The sequence below is a fragment of the Phyllostomus hastatus genome, unplaced genomic scaffold (genome assembly GCF_019186645.2).
Source record: "Phyllostomus hastatus isolate PE091 unplaced genomic scaffold, TTU_PhHast_1.1 phas_contig_34, whole genome shotgun sequence".
Classification (NCBI taxonomy): domain Eukaryota; kingdom Metazoa; phylum Chordata; class Mammalia; order Chiroptera; family Phyllostomidae; genus Phyllostomus; species Phyllostomus hastatus.
The window spans coordinates 22,917,681-22,940,544 of NW_025333857.1; the positions used below are offsets into that span (position 1 = coordinate 22,917,681).

The 22,864-nt window shown below is 39.2% G+C and overlaps 1 pseudogene; it reads right to left on the reverse strand.

The window, feature by feature from the left end:
* Positions 1 to 21,387: 21,387 nt before the first annotated feature.
* LOC123819891 lies at positions 21,388 to 21,958 on the reverse strand (annotated as a pseudogene).
* Positions 21,959 to 22,864: the final 906 nt, after the last annotated feature.

Genomic DNA, 22,864 nt, shown 5'->3' on the forward strand with positions numbered 1-22,864 from the left:
CAGTTTGAAACAAACTGGTTTCCTACACACCAGCAGGCCCACACTGTAAGAAATAAAACAAAAAATAGTTCTTAAAATTGTCCTTCAGGCTGAACGAAAATGGTATCAGAAGAAAAGCAGAGCTTCAAGAGAGAACAAAGAGCATCAGATATAGTAAATTATCTGTGAATAAGAACATACAATTTTTCTATTAATTTATTTAAAATATATATGATTGATGCCCGGGCTAGTGTGGCTCCGTGGATTAAGCTCAAGCCTGTGAATCAAAGGGTTGCCTGTTCCATTCCTAGTCTAGGGCACATGCCTGAGTTGCAGGCCAGGTCCCCAGTAGGGGGCGTGTGAGAGGCAACACACATTGATGTTTCTCTCCCTTTCTCCCTCCCTTCCCCTCTCTAAAAATAAATAAAATCTTAAAAAATAAAATTTTAAAATATATATGATTGAAGCAAAATATAATATTTCCTTGTGGTGCTTAAAACATAGACTCAGATGCAAAAGAATGAAACTAGACTACTGTTTGTCCCTATACACAAAAATTAACTCAAAATGGATCAAAGGCCTAAATATAAGACCTGAAGCAATAAATTACATAGAAAAAACATAAATACTAAAGCTGTGGACCTTGGTCTTAGAGAATATTTTAAAATTTGACCCCAAAGACAAGGGAAATAAAGGCAAAAATAAATTAATGAGACTATATCAAACTAACAAACTTCTACACAGCAAAAGAAACCAACAACAAAACAAAGTCAACCAACCAAATGGGAAAAGATACTTATAAACATCAGCTCTGACAAGGGGTTAATATCCAAAATATGTAAATAACTCATACAACTCAACACCAAACAAAGAATCCAATTAAAAACTAGGCAGAGAACCTGAACAGATACTTGTCCCAATAAGACATACAAATGGCCAACAGATATATGAAAAGATGCTCAACTTCACTAGCTATTATGGAAATGCAGATCAAAATTACAATGAGATACCACTGTATCTGTTAGAATGGCTATTATCTACAATCAAGTAGTAAGTAGACAGGTTGTAGAGAAAGAGGAGCCTTCATTCACTGCTGGTAGGAATGTAAAACAGTACGGAGGTTCCTCAAAAATTAAGAATAGAGTTACCATATGGCCCAACAAACCCTCTCCTGGGTATCTACCACTGAAAATTAAAAGCATTTATTTACAAAGATATAGGCACACCTATGTTCATTGTGGCATTATTCATGGTGGCCAAGACATGGACACAACCAAAGTGTCCTTTGAGAGATGATTGGATAAAAAAGATGTAGTACATATATACAATGGAATACCACTCAGCCATAAGAAAATATGAAATAACTGCCATTTGGGACAACATGGATGGACTTTGAAAATATTATGCTAAGTTAAATAAGTCAAAATATAAAACTGAAAGCAACAAGTGAACAGTTAAGAAAAACAAACAAACAAAAACTCATAGACAAGGACAATAGCATGGAGGTTAACAGAGGGAAGGTGGGCTGGGGGCAGTAAAGGGTAAAGAGGGTCAAGAATATGGCAAAGAAAGACAACTTGACTTTAGGTAGTGGGTACAAAATACAATATACAAATAATGCATCATATAATTGTATATTTGAAACCTATATAATTTTATTAACCAATATTACCCCAATAAATTTAATGATATAAAACAAAACATACAATATACTGTATTATATATTTGTAATAGAAAAATAGAGACATTTATTGAAGAAGACACAAGATACAAGAAACCTTGTACATATGACAATGACACTTCAGTCACCTTCATGCAGGTACCTTGGGACCTCACACAGTTCTCTCAGCCACCATCAGCTGCCTCATTGTGTTTTTTTGAATCTCATCTATGATATGAAATCTCTTCCCTGTCAAAAGTGATTTTAGTTTTAGGAAAAGCCAGAAGTCACAGGCCATCATATCTTGGCTGTAGCGGGGCTGAGTCACCTGGGTGATTTGATATTTTGCTAGAAAACTCTGTATAAGACATGATGTATGAGTGGGCATGTTGTTGTGATGAAGCTGCCAATCACCAGTTGCCCATGGGGCCTTGTGAACCATCCAAACAGTTTCCATGAAGGAATATTCAAACTTAATGCAAAATTAGATGCAGATTCGTTGATCTGCTTGCTCAGTCATTTTGAATGCAACGGCCACACAGGACACATGCTCACTCAACAGTGTCTATTGTCCCCACTGACTAGTACAAGTTAAGTTGTCATTGTTCATACAAGTGCATTCCTATACTTGCCTTTGCTGCCAGGTTACATCTATGTCATACAAACCGTTCTTGTTATACTAACAATGGCCGCCTGGCTGGCGTAGCTCAATGGCTTGAGCGCGGGCTGCGAACCAAAGTGTCGCAGGTTCGGTTCCCAGCCAGGGTACATGCCTGGGTTGCAGGCCGTAACCCCCAGCAACTGCACATTAATGTTTCTCTCTCTCTCTATCTCCCTCCCTCCCCTCTCTAAAAATAAATAAATAAAATCTTAAAAAAAAAAAAATGGCCAGACTTTTTCCAGACAGACCTCATATAATATACTCAAATATAATATATACGGCAACTGAAATATAAAGAATGGGGGAAGTGGATAAATACATTCAAGTTTTCTGAATTTTATGCAAATATTAATTTTAAATACACTATGAAATTCTAAGAATGTGTATTGTAATTTATAGAGTAGCCACTAAATAATACAAAAAGCTAAATTTAAAGAGCCAATGAATAAATTAATGTGTAATTCCAAAAATATACAAATAATCTAAAAGGAGACATGGCAAGGGAAACAGAGGACCAAAAACATGGCAGAAAAAAGAAAGTGAACACTAAAATGGCAAACCTAATTAAACAATACTGATCATTATATAAAATGCTAATGAACTAAACACTATAGTTAAAAGGTAGAGATTATTAGAATTGATAAAAAAAGAGAAAAACCAATTACATGCTGTCTATAAGATAAATACCGTAATAGAACAATACAGACAGGTGAAAGTAAATGAATGTAAATAATTGTACCATACAAACTATAAGCAATAGAAGGCTGGATAAAATAAATTTCAAGATAGAGTATTATAGCTATAAATTTGGATATTTCATAACAATAAAAGGGTAAATTTATTTTAAAAAACATAAGCATTAATAAGTGCATACTTCATAACAGCACCTGAAAATACATGAAGTAAAAACTGATAGAATTACAAAAGTAGATAATTCTACAATGCTAATGAGCTTTTAAAAGCCCTCTCTTTGTAATTACTAGAACAGACAAAAAGTATCAGTAAAGACATAGAAAATAAGAAGAACACTACCAAACAATCTGACCTAATTGATATTACATACACAATCACTTCACAATCTGTATTATTCCCAAGTATACATAGTATGTACACCAGGATGTATATCTTTGACTTTAAGGTAAACCAAAAATGGAGCAGCACTCATGAGACCAAGCTCAGCTTTGAATCAGCTCATTTCCTGATCATATTAAGGTCATTTGTGCCTAATTTAACTGCTACCAGAAACAAAAGTAATTCTTCTCTGGAGAAATATAACATCATTCAGAGCCTCAAATTATCTTTATAATTTTTACTCACAATGACATCAATTAACAATAACTAGGCATAGCAGGAGACAACATTACAGCAACACAACAGAGGGGAGAGAGAGAGAAAGAGAGAGGAAATAGAGAACAGAAACAGCCACACACACACACACACACACACACACACACACACACACACATATGAAAGAGCCAGTGGGACAAATGGAAAGTAGTCAGGTGACAGATTTAACCTCAAATATCTAAGTAATTACATTAAAGGGAAATTAATCCTTTAAATTAAAGGCTAAAGGTTAAGGAAGTTAGATACTTTTAAAAAAACAAATATATGCTACTTATAGGACACATTTTTAAGCCACTTTATTCAGGTATGACTGACATGTAAAAAGCTGTACCTATTTAAAGTATACAACTAGAGGAGTTTGCATAGAAGTGCATACCCCGGAAACAACCACCACCATCAAGGCACAGACATATCCAGAACCTCTAGGACACTCATTAAAGAGAAGTACATGGAAAAGGTGAAAGTGAAAAGAATGCACAAACAAGACCTGATGCTGCTGTACTATTATCAGCCAAGGTAATTTTCAAGACAAGAAACATTAGTAGATAAATAATATTTCAAATTATATGTACCACTTTATTGGAGAGGTGTAAAATTTGATCAGAATATTGAAACTATAAATATATATATTTATATATTTTAGTGGATCAATTATAGATAATTTAGAAAATCTATTACAGATCCTTCTCTACCTATCTGAAAAAGCTGGATGTCTTCCCAAGTCCCATTCTGCTTATAAACCCAGTATAAGCTAGAGTCTGCATTGAAGTTCACCTGAGCCTCCTAGAAAAGCCCATTATCCTGGATATGCCCTAAAGACAAAAAAAAAAATGCAGTGAAGTGTGGAATTTTACTTAGGATTGTACTTGGTAATAGAATGCTATCATAATTCCAAAAGCATTTATATTTTGCAGGGGAGAGAAAATGAGAAAACATATTGCTGTTGTTGGGGACCAGGGTGTTTACTTGAAAGAGGGGAGAGGAAAACAAATACAAAACCAGGACTGGTAAAGGTCTATTTGACTTTGAATCTGAGCTATCAACAAAAAGAAATTTCCTAACTGGACTCTGAAAAGGCCCTGGAAGAAATTAATCTCAATAGCCACAAGACACAATTAGTGCTTAGTTCTTATATTATTCTCTAATAGAAGTCACCAGGTCTCCTAGGAAACATGGCTGATTCCAGATCTGAGACAGGGAAAATACAAGATGATAATGGAACATCTTGTACCAGGAAGCAATGAAGTACTTAAAAATTAATGAACCCAGAAGATGGCTCAAGGGGACAGCCACTGATCATATTTCATTATCAAAAAGAACAATGATGGTAATGAATTAAAACACATAGAAAAAATATAAGCCCATCATGATATTCAAAAGATAATGGAGAAGGGAGAAAGCTTCCTCTCTACAGAAGAACATCAGCTGAAAAATGTAGAAGGAATGACAGAATGTGAAATTGTCACTCTGAACCCAATGTAACAGTTGTTTCAGGCAAAATCATTGACAAATGCAAAAGCAAATGGAAAGAAGATTATTGGAGAACAAAATATCCACATAGACTCAGAGCAACCTCTTATCCACAGAGTATTTATTACAAAGGGAAAAAGGGGTGTTTACAATGGAGACATATGCTTGTCACAACCTTAAGTAGGAAGACAGTGGCATCTCCAAAAGTGGAACACAGCCTGACACAGCAGGGCCCCTGGTGCCATGCAGGGGGAGCTACACCACATGACCTACATGATGCTGCTAACAGAAATGCTGTCCTGAGTCTAATTGTGAGGAACTAGCCTGAAGAAACCAAAACTGGATCCCCTGCAGGATCATGACCATGACTCATCATAACAAATCAATGTCATTAAAAATGGAGGAAGCAGAGCTCCTGGAACTCAAACACTGGTCATAGAAATGCAAAACTGTACAACTACTTTGGAAAACAGTTTGGTGGTTTCTTATAAAGATCAATTCATACTGGTAAGTGCACCCACTTGTTTGGTAAATAAATAGGTATTTTTAATAAGTAAAAAAATGTTTAATTAAAATAGGTATTTTTATAAATAAAAAAATGAAAACATGGGCTCACATGAAACTTATCCTAGATGTTCATGGTAGCTTTACTCTTAATCACCAAGAAGTGAAAACAACCTAAGTTTCTTTCAATTGGTTAATACAAACTACAGTGTCACCTGGATAAACAAAATACAGTACATCTGTATGGTACACCCAGTAATAAAAGGGAATAAGTGATTAACACATGCAACACCATGGGTGAATCTCAAATGAATTAGGCTAAGCAAAAGAAAACAGGCTCAAAAAATTATATTCTGTATGATTCACTTTATAAGGTATTTTCGAAAAGGCAAAATTATAGGGAAAAAAAATAGATCGATGGCTGCCAAGGCCGGGGGTACAGAAAGGGGGACAGCCAAAAGGCACGAAGGAATTTTGGAGGGTGATCTAAATGTGCAACTCCTACATTGTGATGGTAATAACACAATTGTTATTACATCAAAACTAACAGAATTGTACACTGAAAGGAGTGGACTTTCTAAAATATTTTTATATTTATGTAAATTATGCCCTAGTAAATCCAACTTAAAAAAGAGAAAGAGAAAGAAAGGGAGGGAGAAAAGGAGGAAGAAAGAGAAAAAGAGAAGGGGGAACAGGAGAAAAAGAAGAGAAGGAAGGAAGGGAGGAAGGGAGGGAGGAAGGAGAAAAAGGAAAGTAATGGAACTTTCCTAAGACATAACTGCCAAATGCTATCCATGTATCTTGATTAGACCCTGGATTGTGAGGTGAAGGGTAGACGATTACAAAGAACATTTTAGGGAGAACTGGGGAAATTTGATTCTGTTAGATTCAAACTTAGATTCTGTTTTAATGTTACTGAATTAATATTTTTTCCTCAGGTGTAATAATAGAGCTGTGGTTGCATAAAAACTTGTCCTGTTCTTAGGAGGTATAGGCAGATGTATTTAGGGGTAACTTGTAATCACTGCAAGTTTCTATTAGATACTTTGTCAAAAGAGAAGTAAGAGTGTACATGTAGAAAGGAAGATGGAATTGGGGTCTTTCCTGTGGTTTTGAAAGATTTTTAAATAAAAATAAATTATTTTTGTTAAACCCCAATGGTACATAGCTACGACCCCCATCTCCAGGCTTCTTGTTGGATGCTGTGGCTTTGCTAACACATACCCATTTTCCTCCAGTTCTTCCCTTTCAGAAGGTCTACCCACTGCAGCCCTTTATTTCTTACTCTCCGATCTTGCTTTTGGCTGCCTGGAAAGCATTTGTTTTCAAGGTTGCTGATCTCTGCCATTGCCTTTCTCTTGCCTCTCTCCTGAGCCAAAGTCTGGTCTGTGCAGCTGTGCTATTTTTAACTTTATTCTATACTCTCCAAATATCTTTAACAAAGTCAAATGGTATCTAGGTCTCTCTGAGACCATCCACCTCCTCATCTGCAGCTCTCTGATTTGGAATGGAAGTCCATTCACCACCTCTTCCTCCTTTAGCTCGCAGTCATGGCTGCCTAGCCAACTGCATCAGGGAGGAGTTTGCTTCTAACGTCTCATAAGTTCCCCACCCTTAAATTGCCCTCCCCCCCTTGCTCTCTCTCATCTAAGATGTAGCTGTGAATTCCTCTTCCTTCTTCTCACCTTCTCACATTCTCAGACAGATGCACCAGATGTGACCCTTTTCACCATAGCATCTCTGCAAAGGGCCTATAGGTAAGCAGGTGACTCCTATAAGCGGGTGGGGGGGGACAGAGAAAAGGGGGCCACAGGAATATTTTGCAGCCTGATGTGTGCAGAGATCTTGAGATCACTTAATACCAGATCAGCAAACCTTTTACATAAAGGACATTTCAAAGCACTCAGAAGATATCATCTTGCTTATCTTCTAAAGAGTAAAAGCAAAGAGCATGAACTTCTTTTCAATAAATTCTTCCCTCCTCCCACTCAGAAATAAAACTGTTATAATTGTAATGCTGATTTTGTTAATGAAATGATCTGCTGAGAAGTGGCCATGAGGACTGAGTATAAACTGTTTGCCATGGTTCCCACGCACAGCCCAGTAAACTTGTCCAGATTGTCTGGCAGGTTGGGTACCCAGTACCTCCTGTGCTATGCTCATCACAATTATGAAGCTGATGATGCTCAGTTATTCTAAATCACTCCCTAATAAGATCCTAATATGAACTTCTTGGCAATTGGCAGCTTACCGGTTTTCTGCTTTCCTTTTCATAAACATTTCTCTCCCTTATTCTAGGTTAGATTTCTCACCTGAACATCTGCAGATGGGTTTGATCCCACCTGGTAGGTAACTGTGGAATATTTCCCCTCAAAGAACTATGTAGGTAATTTACTTTATCATGCAGATGAACCAGTAAAACTTCTTTGAGGCAGATCTGCTTTCTCTACAATGATTCATGACCTTGCTTTGTCAACACAGCAACATGGACACATACTCAAATAAATTAACATTTCAATCCTGAAAAAGTTGATCTGAGAATAATAAATTGTAAAATACTAACAGAAGGTAAATTGGGATTCCAACTCACTAATTATTAAAGAAACAAACTGAAAACAATTATACCCCACTTTTAGCCACTGAAACTGAGACCCTTTTGTAAGGATAACACTGTGTCAGCACAGGGGCAGTGGTACCAAGACGCCTGCCCAAGCAACGCAGCTGGTGCAGGGAAGGCAGAGCCTCTGGCTGTACAGCCTGAGTACTCACATTGTCCTGTACTATGTCCCTTAAGATAATATTTAAATAAATCAGTATGATTATAAGATAGACTATGAATTAAAATTCAAGCTCTCTCAGAATAATTAATGATGTGGGAAAAAGGTTATGGCACTATACTAAGCAAAGAAAACAGGATACAAAACTGTGTATATAGCCCTAGTTGGTGTGGCTCAGTGGACTGAGTGCAGGCCTTCGAATCAAAGGGTTGCTGGTTTGAGTCCCAATCTAGGGCACATACCTGGGTTGTGGGTCAGGTTCCCAGTAGGGGGCATGTGAGATGCATCCACACATTGATGTTTTTCTCCCTCTCTTTCTCCCTCCCTTGCGCTTTCTTAAAAAGAAAGAAAGAAAATTTTTTTACAAACTGGGTATACAGTATGATCCCAATTTATTTTAAAATAAGAATACAAAGATACAGGGGCATGTTCACATGTGTTGAACTACATGCCAAGTTAAGATTTCCTGGATTTACATGTTGAACTAATTTGGCTTAAGCCATTAATTGCATACCTTAATAAAAAACAAAATCCATTCCTGAAGGGTGATATGTTCATCATCACCTCAATTTCAGAATACTTTTCTATCCTATTCTATATCAACAAAGAGTTTAGGTTTTTAGTTCAGCAACTTCCTCAATTTCCACCAGGAAAAAAAAACACACAAAGCATTCAAGAGAGTAATAGAATCAAGAATTTGGAAGGAAGCCGTGGCTGGTGTGGCTCGGTGGATTGAGTGCTGGCCTGTGAACCAAAGGGTTGCTGGTTCAGTTCCCAGTCAGGGTACATGCCTGGGTTGCAAACCAGGTCCCCAGTACGGGGCACGCAAGAGGCAACCACACATTGATGTTTCTCTCTTTCCCTCCTTTCCCCACTCTCTAAAAATAAGTAAGTAAAATCTTTTAAAAAAAAGAATTTGGAAGGAAGGTGAATTCACTTAACAATATGCAAACTATTTCAAATTGAACATTAAGTGTTGTCATTTTTAAAATTATTTTTAGCCACCCCACTAAAGGAAATGTCCACTGGCTATGTGTCTGTTACATTAACCAGCCTCACATTTCATGGACACATCTTTCTTCATCCTCCCTCTTCTCTCTACCTCTTCTAAGAGCAATAAAATTTATTCTCTTATTTTCCTATGCAAGCCACATAACTCTTACAGGTCCTATAGGTCCTGAACAACAGTCCTCTTTGGGTCCTGCCTCCTATCCCAGAATGCTTACCAAGGTATTTTCCCAAATAAAGAGAGTTCCCACCCTCAGAGTAATCCTGGTATATTAGCTATAAAATTGTTGTTCTCAATCCTGGCTACTCATTGAAATATCTGAGAAGTGTTTCTGTGTGTGTGTGTGTGTGTGTGTGTGTGTGTGTGTGTTTTTAAATAAATATGACTCCCTGGGCCTCTCTGGAAGGTCTGAGCGTATAATTATGGCACAGATTTATTTTTAATATCCTGATGATTATAATGTGTGGCAGAGTTGAAAACCACTGTTCTGAAATAAAGACGTTCACATTGTTACACATATATCATGTATCTTTGATTCTATGGTGCATGTTTTTTCACAGCTGGATACATATTTTAAATTAAGATGCATTTAATAATTTATATCCAAAAGAACTTACAAGCTGCCAAATAGATTAAATTGTGACATACTTATCATTTCTTGCAATACACATGGGAATGGTGCCCAGTCTCATCAAATATATCATAAAATCTTTAAAGCTGGAAGAGCTTGGTATGACTGATTCATGTATCATGAAGGACTATTATTTGGGCACTGAAAATACATGAGTAAAAGCTTCTGGCTGAATTTCAAGAGCAACTTGTGATAGGCAGTCAATACAAAAAAATTAAAAGTTGAATCAAGTAGAAAATGTAGATAAAATCCCATTATTTTTAAATATGTTCTGACTTTAGACTATAGAGAAAGATGCCACTGGGGTCAAGATCTGAAGTGCACATGATAGGAAGCAGCACATCGCAGGGGCAATCTATACATCTATGCCTGGCCAAAAGTGATGTTGAATTAATTTTAGAGTGAAAGTGAGACTACCGGCCAAATGGAGGCATAGCTAGACGCACTGTGCCTCCTCGCACAACCAAAAGAAGGACAACAACAATTAAAAAAAAAAAAGCAACCAGAACTAACAGAAAATCAAACTGTATGGAAGTCCGGCCACCAAGGAGTTAAAGAAGACACAGTCATCCAAACCGGTTGGAGGGGTAGAGACAGGCAGAGAGGATACACGGCAAGGCAGCAGCTGGCGGACCCAGTGCAGGACTGTGGAGCTGGGTGCACAAGGCTGCAGCTGGCCGACAAGGCTACTGTGGTGGCTGGTGAAGCAGGGGGTCCCACATTCACGTGCAGATAAACCAGGAGAAACAACTGAGGAGCGAGACAGGCCTTGCAACCCAGGGATCCAGCTCGGGGGAAATAAAGCTTCAAACCACTTATTGAAAACACCTGTGGGGGTTGAGGCAGCAGTGGGAAAAACTCCCAGCCTCAGAGGAGAGTTCTTCGTTGGAGAGATCCACAAGGTCCTAGAACATACACAAGCCCACCCACATGGGAATCAGGACCAGAAGGGCCCAGTTTGATTGTGGGAAGTAGGGGAAGTGAATGAAAGCTGGCAGAGAGAGAAACAAGTGCCATTGTTCTCTCTCAGACCCCTTCCCCACAAACAATGTCACAACGCAAAGATGTGGGTTGCCCCGTCTAGGTGAATACCTAAGGCTCCACCCCTCACTATGTAACAGGCATGTCAAGACAAAAAAAGCTCCAGAAAAAATACAACTAATCAATGAAGAGATAGCCAACCTATCAGATGCACAGTTCAAAACATTGGTAATCAAGATGCTCACAGAATTGGTTGAATTTGGCCGCAAATTAGATGAAAAAATGAAGGCTACAATAAGTGAAATAAAGGAAAATGTACAGGGAACCAATAGTGATGGGAAGGAAACTGGGACTCAGATCAATGGAGTGGACCAGAAGGAAGAAAGAAACATCCAACCAGAAAAGAATGAAGAAACAAGAATTTAAAAAAATGAAGAGAGGCTTAAGAACCTCCAGGACACCTTTAAATGTTCCAACATCTGAATTATAGGGGTACCAGAAGGGGAAGAGGAAGAGCAACAAGTGGAAAACTTATTTGAACAAATAATAAAGGAAAACTTCCCCAATCTAGCAAAAGAAATAGACTTCCAGGAAGTCCAGGAAGCTCAGAGTGTCCCAGAGAAGTTGGACCCAAGGAGGAACACACCAAGGCACGTCATAATTACATTATCCAAGATAAAAATGAAGGAGAGAATCCTAGAAGCAGCAAGAGAAAAGGAGACAGTTACCTACAAAGGAGTTCCTATCAGACTGTCAGCTGATTTCTCAAAAGAAATCTTGCAGGCAAGAAGGGGCTGGAAAGAAACATTCCAAGTCATGACAGGCAAGGACCTACATCCAAGATTGCTCTATCTAGCAACGCTTTCATTTAAAATGGAAGGGCAGATAAAGTGCTTCTCAGATAAGGTCAAGTGAAAGGAGTTCATCATCACCAAGCCCTTATTATATGAAATGTTAAAGAGACTTACCTAAGAAAAAGAAGATAAAAATATGAACAGTAAAATGACAGCAAACTCACAATTATTAACAACCACACCTAAAACAAAACCAAAAGAAATTAAGCAAACAACTAGAGCAGGAACAGAACCACAGAAATAGAGATCACATGGAAGGTTATCAACAGGGGAGTTGGAGGGGGAGAGAGGGGAGAAGGTACAGAGAATAAGTAGCATAGATTGTAGGTAGAAAATAGACAGGGGGAGGGTAAGAACATTATAGGAAATGTAGAAGCCAAAGAACTTATATGTACGACCCATGGACATAAACTAAAGGGGGGGAATGTGGGTGGGAGAGGGTGTGCAGGGTGGAGAGGAATGAAGGGGGGGAATAGGCCAACTGTAATTGCATAATCAATAAAATGTATTAAAAAAAATTTTAGCGTGAAAGTAAAAGGGGAACATAGTCCCAAATTTTAGAAGAAGAAAATGGTACATAATTATCAATGTTCTAGCAAAAAAAAATAAATATATATATATATATATATATATCTTTAGCTCTGTTTTTCTTGAAATACAGTAACTAAAACAACATTCCACTTTAGTGGAATGTTTAGTGGAAACAACAGATAGTATCTTCGACTTGAAGAACCATAGTACACAGATACTCAGAACCCTAGCAAAACAACTGGAATGAAACACATCAAAATGTCAGCAGTCACTGTTAATGGATAGACTTATGGGTACTTTTTACTTTCTTCTTTATATTTTCTTTACTTTCTAAATTTTCAGATGAATATAGTCAATCTCACAATCAGGAAAAGTAAGGAATGTTACCAAAACAAATATATGAACACAGGTGTATCATTTTCTATCTCTCAATTCCCTAAAATAATCATTGATCAAAAATGCAAATATCAAAGTAAAAGAGATAAAGAAACCCAAAAACTAGATTTCAGAGGACTTAAACAGTAAGCTTTTTAACCACAATATCTTTGTTGTTTTTTAAGTGAAGTCCAAGATAAGAAGAATTGTTAAGACTTTCTTTAAACCCTGTATCCCTACCCCAAACAATATTTAATTAAACCCAGGCTCAGTTTACTGGAATGGTGTTAAATGTGCCAGAAAAAAAAAAGAAGCTAAGAAGCTGTCCACCTTCTCCCTTTCCAGCATTTCTCATCTGAATGGCATGCTGTGAAACCCACACTTAAATTGATTGGTATTAATGCGTACACACAGGTTCCAAAATGTCAGCAAGATGCATTTGCTTTCAAGTTATATTAATTCTGCTGATTACAAAGGGCTGGCTAAATAAATCTTAGTTATATACAAAATATGTTTTAAGGTCCTCCACGTATACTTGCTTAGAATTTTTCTTCTCTACTGCCTCACCTTTATTTGTGTGTTCATTTGACAACTGTGTACCAACACTGTTCTAGGCCCTGGGAAAACATGAACAAGACAAGTGAGGTCCCTGTCCTAACCAGCTTACAGCTAGTAGGGCTAGAAAACAAGCAAGAAGCAAGTGAGAATATAATCTAAAAAGAAGGACTGGGGGGAGAATGCCTGGGCAAATACCAGGAGAGATGAACAGGGGACAGGAGGGCTTAGCTTCAGCTCACAGAGGAGGAGGACTTCTCTTCTGACGAAGCCATATTTCCACAAAGACAAGAATGTTCATGAAGAGGTGGCCCTGCAAAGATCTGAGGAACATTCTCAGCCGAGGAACCAGCAAGGGCACAGGTGGGGGATGAGCTTGTTGTGTGCCTGGAACAGAAGAAAGGTCAGTTTGGCTAGAACAGTGTGTGGAAGGGGACGAGTGGTATAAGGTGACATCAGAGAAATAAGTAGGCACCAGATCAGGTAGGACCGTGCAGGCCATAGGATGGAGTTGTATTTTATTCTATTCATAACATGAAATCTTTGGAGCCATATCATGCTTCTTTTTTAAACGCCTAATGCAGAATGCAAGGATGTACACTACTCCTCTCCTGATCTGTTCACACCTTCAGAAATGAACTGGAAACAAGAACATTTTCAAACAGTAAGAAAACCTGGGATCCGGTTCTATGTCGTCTAGAAGCTGCATTGCCTCAATCAAGATACTTAATCCTCTGGCCTCAGTTTACTCATCTCTAAAATGGAAATACTACATCATAGCACTCTACAAGATATAAATGAAGGGTTGAAGAGATGAAGGGTTTGAAATCACCCATATTGTGGATGGTTACGATGTCAAGCCCCCTCTTTCATTCCCTCCTTCCTATGAGATACAGAGAAGGGGGATTCTAGGGAATGAGCTTCCACAGGGCACAGTATAATTATGGGTTGAGAAAGTGAAGCAATGATAGTGGGTCCTTTGTTTTAGGTTGAGTTTCTCCAAAGCCATCTTTGAGACAAGGATATGAGTTTATCTGCAAGATGATCCTAGGAATCATTGCTTAGGGAGTAGAGAAGTGAAAAGGGAAAGAGAAGAAAACAGATGAAGAGAATATTATCAAGCATGGCACCAATCTGGTAAAGTTGGGACTCAGTCACAGCAGAGAACTATAGAAGACACCTTGGAATTTCCCTACATAAAAGGCAAAGGAGATTGGCATTTAGTCTTCAAGTCCTTCAGTTCCAAGGGCTAACTGCCCTGCCTGCCCCAGACTTAAGCTAAGAGGGCTCCCATGGCCAGAGAAAGCCCTAAGCAAAGGTTCACGGGTCCTTGCAGCAGAAGCCATAGGATAGGGCTGAGTAGGAATGGTGGGTGCCAAAGCAATGTGGCTGAGGCACCATCAGTTATCTGCTGCACCCTCAGTCTCGGCTCCAACACACTGTGAGGTCCTTGGTACATACATAAAAGGCTGGCTCTCACTACCAGAGCTGCAAGATACTTTTCTCCAGACTGTGACAAGCCCGGGGAATGCTGAGTGCCATCATGTATGATGCCTACACCACTGGTTTTCACGCCTGAAAAGATCTTCCCAAAAGGGCAAAGCCTCTGGACACTACATTCCTACTCACACCTGCAGAATAACTCACAGTGCTGGCCTCCTCTTGGTCCAAGTTTGTGGTTTTTAGACACAAAACACATTGAACCCATTAGGGATTACAGACTTTGGGGAAAATTTTCCATAAACAGCCTTCCTATTTAAGAAAAAGTTAAAATCAATATGCTATGAGAATAGCCAGGCTTTGCAAAATTTGGTAATTGGGTGGGATTTTTTTGTCTAGTATCACAATGACAAGATCAAGAGCAGGCATTTATTGAAAGACTGTACCATCTGTCAAGGAAGAGAGATACATACCTAACACCATATAAATGAGACCTCTACGCAAATGAGAAGCATGACTTGACCTACAGTATAAAGAGAGGACAAGACAGAGCCTGATGTCATCTAACAGGACTGTATTGCATTTGCAATGACATAACATAACCCATGGAGGAGCATTACTAATATCATTGAGGATTGATAATACTAGCCTTAACTTACAGTATTTATTATAAGCAAAGAACAATACTAAACTCTTTATCTACTTTAGCATATTTAAACTTCACAACAGCTATAAGAGAGCTAAGTATTACAGTTCCCACTTAAGACATGAGGAAATGGAGACAAATTAAATTAAAGAGCATGTATTTAACCTATCCTCCAAGTTATAATCAAGACTATAGCTTGCCCCAGGTGGGTGCCTTACTAGAGAGATCCTGCTGAAAATCTGGATAACCAGCCATGGAATTTCCTATTGGAGAACTAAGAGAGCATCCCTGAGCCCTCTCCGATCAATGAGTCCCAGCTGAGGGAAGCCTGGAGAAATGTCATCTATTGAGCATTGTAAGTCATCCATTCTTATGGGCCAATTGAAGCTCATTCACATTTTTTCATTTTTTTCTGTGTTTCTAAAAATGACTCCATGAAGAGCATAATTTAATAGTTCTAAACTTTGTATTCTTTAAACTGAATAAAAACATAAAACAAAACAAAATATCATTTCAAATTAAAATAACTCTCAATAACTCTTTGTCCTCTCAATTGATTTCATGAGGAGAATGGAAGATATTGCCTAATGGCAGAAAACCCAAGATATCTTTTAATTGATTCCTTATCTTCACAGCATAAAAAAATAAACAAAAAAAATCTTTTAAGTACTTTATCTCATATACCTTTCAAAGAGGATTCTCTAAATTTGGTTCTCTATGGATTGGCTCAAAACTAAGTGCACATTATTTTCCTTCACTGGGGGAAAAGGTATGAGAAGTAACCTCTAGCAACACCCCAACACTGCAAAACAGCAGTTTACTAGCAAAGATGAAAAGAAATTTTTTTTAAACACAGCAAGATGCTAACTAATGAATTCTCTTATTTTACAAGCCTAACTATTCTCTAGGTAAAATCTTTGTTTCTAGAAGAAGCTATGGATGTCAAATCTAGTCTGTTCCATCTACTGGTCCCTTCCTTACATCTGTTTCCTTCCCTGTCTCCCTTTTTATCACCCTCCCAAACCAAAGGACTTCCTGTACCTTCCCATTCCTGCAGTCAAAGGCCCTGCAGTCCTGCTCTGTGAACAGACACAACTCTGCCGCACAGGCAGTGGTTCTGACAGGTGAGGCGCAGACAAGGTATCCCCATTGTATTAGTTACCTATTGCTGCACAGAAAATTATCCCAAAACTCAATGGCTATTGCAGGCAAGTCTCCATTGAGCCCCCTGTGTTTCTTGTGAGCAGAGGCACTGACCACTTTTGGTCCAGATGATCTTTTTTAGGATATTTGTAGAACAAATAACCTTGGAAGAGGGAGACAGTGTATCCGTCTGGGGCAAAGGCCAGAATTGTTTGCCATCCACTGTAATAAAAAATAATGTCTCCCTCCAGAGGAAAGTTTGAGCAGATTTTCTTGAAACCCTCTTAAAAAAGATTGGGGTTTTCCAAGCTGAGGGTTCCTCAGCTGTGAGGGGAACCCACTGCAGTATAGCATCCATCTGTGTGTATCCCTGCATCACCCTGTAGGACCAGCAGGCAACAGGCTCACACTGACTGCTGTGCTGTGAATAATATAACGTCTCTTATATTTGTCTCTGACTCAGGAGTCCTGGGACTTCTACTGCTGTCCATGAACTGTAGTAGGCTAATCTGTTAGCTTACAGGTAGGGTAACATCGCAGATGCTTCTCAATTTTTGACAGTTGTTTCAAACAACAAATACTTATTTTTCCCAGTTTCTGAGAGTCAGGAATCTGGAATTGGCTCACCTGGGCGATTCTGGCTCAGGGTCTCTTGTGAGATTGCTATGAAGCTATCAGCTGGGGCTGCCATCATCTGAAGGCTAGATTGGCACTGAAAAATACAATGTCGAGAAGGCTACATTATATGGGTGCTGGCTGGAGGTATCAGTTCCTTACCACACTGGCCTCTACACAGCATTCTGGGAGTGTCCTCAGAACATGGCAGGAAGCTTTGCCCCAGAGCAAATGACCCAAGAGAGAGTAAGTGAGACCAAAATGGAAGCTGCAGCATCTTTTGTAATCCAGTCTCAAAAGTGACATACCATCACTTCTGCCATATTCTGTTCGCTACACAGCTCAAGCACAGCACAATGTGGGGGGGGGGGGAATGCAAAGGGGGTTGCAGGTCACGAGGCAGGGAACCTTAGGGCACTCGTGGGGGCTCTTGTCAGGCAAGCCCCTCACTCACACACAGGGATCTGGCTGACATTAGCACCAGCCTTCCAGCCAGGGAAGCTAGAACTGATGAAAGAATGGCTAGGGAAAAAAGACAGAACAAAGTCTTGAAATGTAGAATTGGCTCCAGAAGACATTATTTCAGCATGGAGATAAGCCTCTGGCAGGGGCCCAGCAAAGAGAGGCAATTTACCACTCCTTCCTTTTGAAGGGCAGTGGAACTCTGAGGGATTTATTTTCATTTTTTTTCTGAGCCAGTTACATACCCAATTCGGTCTCTAGGAAAATAAAGATTTTCCTATTGCTCCCTAGCTCCCTCCTTTCTTCCTGGAAAAAGCAGTGGTGTATTTTTTCCCTTTGCCACTCCTTTCCCAATAACTCTTGCTGCTTCTGCCTTTGACTAGCCTATGAGATAGTGAGAGCATTTTTCTAAATTTTTATGAGAGTTTGACAATGCCACCCAACACATGCATTACTCTGCCACAATCAAGCAGACACTTTTGCTATTTCTGGTTCCAGCAGAAACACATCCAACAATGAAAAACGTGTGCAGTGAGGACATCTTAAAAGGAAGACAGAGGAGGATAAAATGCGAAGAGGGGGAGTATATGTGTGTGTGTGCATGCAAGGAGGTTCTAATTAGGAGTCAGGAAAAGATTGAGCACTATACCATGCAATTCTAATTCCTATTTCTCTTGTTGTATCCTGTGGAAGAGGACAGAGTAACAGAAGAAATATAAGGAAAACTTTAATTTATTAATGCTGACTACAACTTGCAAACACTACCACACTATATTGAAATGTTTGCCTGAAAAACACACAAAGAAGTGGTGTGTGTATTTACAGGGTCCTGCGCAAATAACATCACTTTTTTATTACATAAAAATCTTTTATTACAAAATCATATCACACTCAAGCATGCCATATGACTTCACTTTAGGTGAAATGTTCAAATTGCTGTCCATCTCCTGTGAGACATTCACCTACCTACTAGCCACACTCAGTGGAGTTACTTCTGCTGGACCCTGTATGTGTGGTGTGTCAGGATGAGAAGGGGGGGTTCTAGAGACCTTTAGAAATAAAAAGCAATGGTCTTCATTTTAGCAAAAGAAAACATGCAGTTTTGAGCATCCTCTGTAAGCTAGACACTGATCATTTCACTTACATTTAATCTTCATTCAGAATAGCCCTCTAAGGTAAGAGTAATCATCCCATCTCATGGGTGAAAAAACAAAACCTTGACTCAGAGAGAATGTGACCTGCCTTACATGACACAGTGACAGATGGAGATTCGAGAGTACGTGCTCCTGTGCATCTCACTAACTCACTGACAAAACAGGAACATCTGTGCTTAAAGTGGTGAAGAGAGATGCTCAAGTGTGATATCTCTCTCTCTCTCTCTCTCTCTCTCTCTATATATATATATATATATATATACACACACATATATATTTGTGTATATACACATATATACAAATATATGTATATAGTTATGTGTATATATGACTAGTATTTCTTTAATTTGGGTAGGACAAAATAAGTGAAATAACTAGCAATGAAGATAATTTACATGTCATCTAAAGAAGCAGCAGAGTGCATGTCAGTTCGCATAATATTTTGTCTTGAGTAGAGTGCTCCATGGGCTTCTCCTCTAACAGAAGTTCTAGTGCTTTGAGTCCTTGCAAGAAAGCCAGTAACCACCTAAACATGCATGAAGGAACTTAAGCCCCCCTAAAGACACCTCGGCCAGAACCCTGCTTCCCAGATTCTTACCTGCAGCATGACCAGCTCTGGAGTCAATGCTGATCCAGCCTATCCAACCTCAGTGGGGCTTGCTCTCAGGAGATATATCAGAGGACTCCACTTTGACACCTCAACCATCTACAAGGCACTAACTGTCATACTTCCCTCTGTGGACACACTGGGTGGCTGCCAAGGGAAACACCAATAATGACAGTCAACATCCCCCAAATAAGGCTCAGCTCAATTTTGTCAGACATTAGGTAGTGTTGGGAAAGATAACCAGGAACATTGAACTAGACAAGGACATAAGGTGCAGGGTATCATCCCTTGCAAACCATCTGTGGTCAGTTAGAGTCTGCAACTTTCAGTCTTCCCACTGTCCCACTGCCATGTTCAGAGACCACTTGCTTTCAGAGGCACCTTAAACATGACTCACATGACAAACACCTGGCTGTGGATAGAAAAGGATCCCTTATCTGTGCAACAATATTTTAATTGTTACCAAAAGGAATGTACACAGATAGTTGAGAGTGAAAATGGAGTAGTATTACACATGATGCTGCTGTAATGAAAATCATTAAAAAATCCCAAAACTGTTCTCAAACTTTTCTCCAATAGAGAAAATAAAAAGTGAAACCCTCACTGTTCAAATACAGTGCAGAGCGCACCATGCACAGCACACAAGTATCTGGCAGGCAAAATTCACACATACAGTGAACTGTCTCCTTTGGAGAAGCACGGACCAGTGGAAAAAGCATGGAGTCATACAGGTCTGGCTTTGCATTCTAGCTCATTACTATTAAGTTGCATGACATGGGCATCTACATCAAGTGTCTGAGTCTATTTCTTCATTTGTACAATTAGATGATAATACCAACCTCTAGGCTTTTTGGTAATACCTACCCATGAGATAACATGGGTCAACTATCTAATACAGAGGCCCTGGGGTATGCTGGGTCCTCTGTAAATCATAGCAATGAATGCCATCTATACATTTTCCAAGTCATTATGTGTAAAACTTTGGCCTACACTTTCATAAAAGTGCCTTTGGATTTTGAAATCAGAGTCACACTAAGTTTTCAAAGAACCATGTCTTTCAAAGTGAATTGGTAAGTCATAAGGTATTTAACAGGGTGCTGGTCTTGAAGAGAATAAAAGATTTAATTTGGTTTAGTTCCTTTGGCATTTGCAGGTAAAAACCACCACAAATTAATTAGCATGTCTTCATTTGCTTGAGCATGATTAATAATACTCATGGAAAACAGGTTCTACATAATTCATCAGTCTGACACAGCCCAGTAACTCTGGAGTTCCACGAACTTCCAGTCCCAGCTGGTCTGTGACACGTCCAAACTAGCTACGAAATGGTACTGCTCTTGCAGGCCCTATGTTAGCTGTTGTTCTGAAGTGAGAGGATGGAAATCTAATCACAAACTTCAAGACTACTTTCTTTCCAGTTTGGGGGAAAAGGGTGTAAACAAATTTTATCTACATAGAAAAGCTTGATAGCTTGGTCATCAATAATTTACTAGACTTACCAAATAGGTTGATCATCTACTGTATATACAAGGAGTACTGTAGGTGCTTCCTTTCTTTTTTTTTATTCATGATTAAAGGCAAATGTATTCAGTTCCTTTCCATGCAGCACATAATAAGGTACCTATAGGATTGTTATTCCCTTTCCAAATCATTTGGAATAAACGTTGAGGATTCACTCATCCTCTACGGTGAGCCATCTTGTAATGTGTTCTAGTAAGTGTCTTATGTAGGGGGAAAGAAACATTGTTGCTGACCTAAAGATCAGTCAAATAGGGAGTGTTCTGGGAGGAGAGTTAATGTCTATTGTCTCTTCTGTTATCAGGAGGCTCAGAGTAGGGCCGTACCAACAGATACCTATAGAAGCCATTCAGATATGCTACAGCAGGAAGGAAGGCACAGAAGAGGAGGAGGAAAAAGAGACTGATGTCCTATCAGGGAGTGAAGGGGCTGCTAGTTGGAAAAAGCAGGAATAATGAGTCGTCCTCCTTAGGGTGCCATGCCAAGCAGAAAGCCTCCAAAAGATTCACCAGTCACTAGAACATTCTTCTTGATGAATGACAGCATCTCCTCCGCTTTGCCTTTCACCTCTGTAGATAAGTGGTTGCTTTTATGATCTTCAGCTATTTCTTGGCTTTCTTCATGTCCTTCTCTGCTTGTTGCCAGTCAACTTGGATGGACCCAGTATGGTTTGCAAGCTGAACGAGACAAAAATCCTCCTCCCACAGCTGTTGCAGCCAACTTTGCAACCTTCTGGAACAGGAAACGCACCCGCCATCCAGTTACATGTCCAATTCCTGGCCAAACAGTTTGTACCACCATGACTGCTTTTTAGCAAATTCTGCAAGGTCCAGTGAGTCAAAATTCCCTTGACTCGACATGTCCATTTCAGCCACCTCGTCTCACGATGACACCCACAGAGGCCCAGCACCTGCTGTGGGACACAGATTGGCATGCCATTATTGCCCAGCCTGGCTTCTGGCATGTGGGGCTGAGTTTCCATTCCCAAGGCCACAGCAGAGGAGGGTGGCCCGGGCTTGCCCCCCCTCCCTACCCACATTCACAACTGTTGCCTCCTATTTATTCTTCCCACCATCAGTCTGTGGAAACTCTCAAATAGTCGGGCTGACTCTTTTGATATAAGCAAAGTCTGTGTGAGGTGATCTTTTCATATTGCCAAAAATGTCCTTGCCCTAAGCAGTCTTCTAGCAGTGGACTGCGATGTGTTGGAAAACACATGAGCTAAGGCATTGAGAGTGTGAGTGATCAGCACACAATCAGAAAGCAAACAGCAAGTTTGATCAGTGTTTCAGAATTGAAAGAGGAATGCCTGCTGGCAAAAATCTCCTATCCATTGTTGGCCTTAGAAGTGAATGAGAAGAGGAATCCCAAAAGAATATTAAGAGCAATAACTATCTGAAAATATCTGGAACAGGGTCTGGAGGAAGAAATATGAATTTTAAACCAAAAATAAGATTTATCTATCTAGGTATGTGTAGACCCAGGCTTGAACCAATTGATATCACATAATAAGAGATCAGACAGCCATCAGCGAAATTCAAGAAAGATCTGCTCTATGTGAAAGGCTGGACAATATGAACTAAACTGTATAACCACTAAGATCCTAAGACTCTTACTACACTTAGAAATAATGAAATAACTCCATTTCTCCATTGAGACCTACCTTCAAACTGACTGTGTTTACTCTTAATTTCAGTTATTCATCTGACATCATTAAGCCCAGCATTTGTGTTAATTGTGACTCAGAATTTTTACAGGATACCAGCTTAGAGAGAAGGGTTTCCTAGCCAAGATCACCCAATGCTACTTCCGTTGAGACTCTTGATTGCAATATTAGAAGTCAACTCAAGCTACCTTTAATCTAAGACAAAATTCAACAAAAGCATATTGAAGTGCGTCATGATGTTTAAGTGTAGAGGGGCTTAGAGAAAGAACTGGACCATAA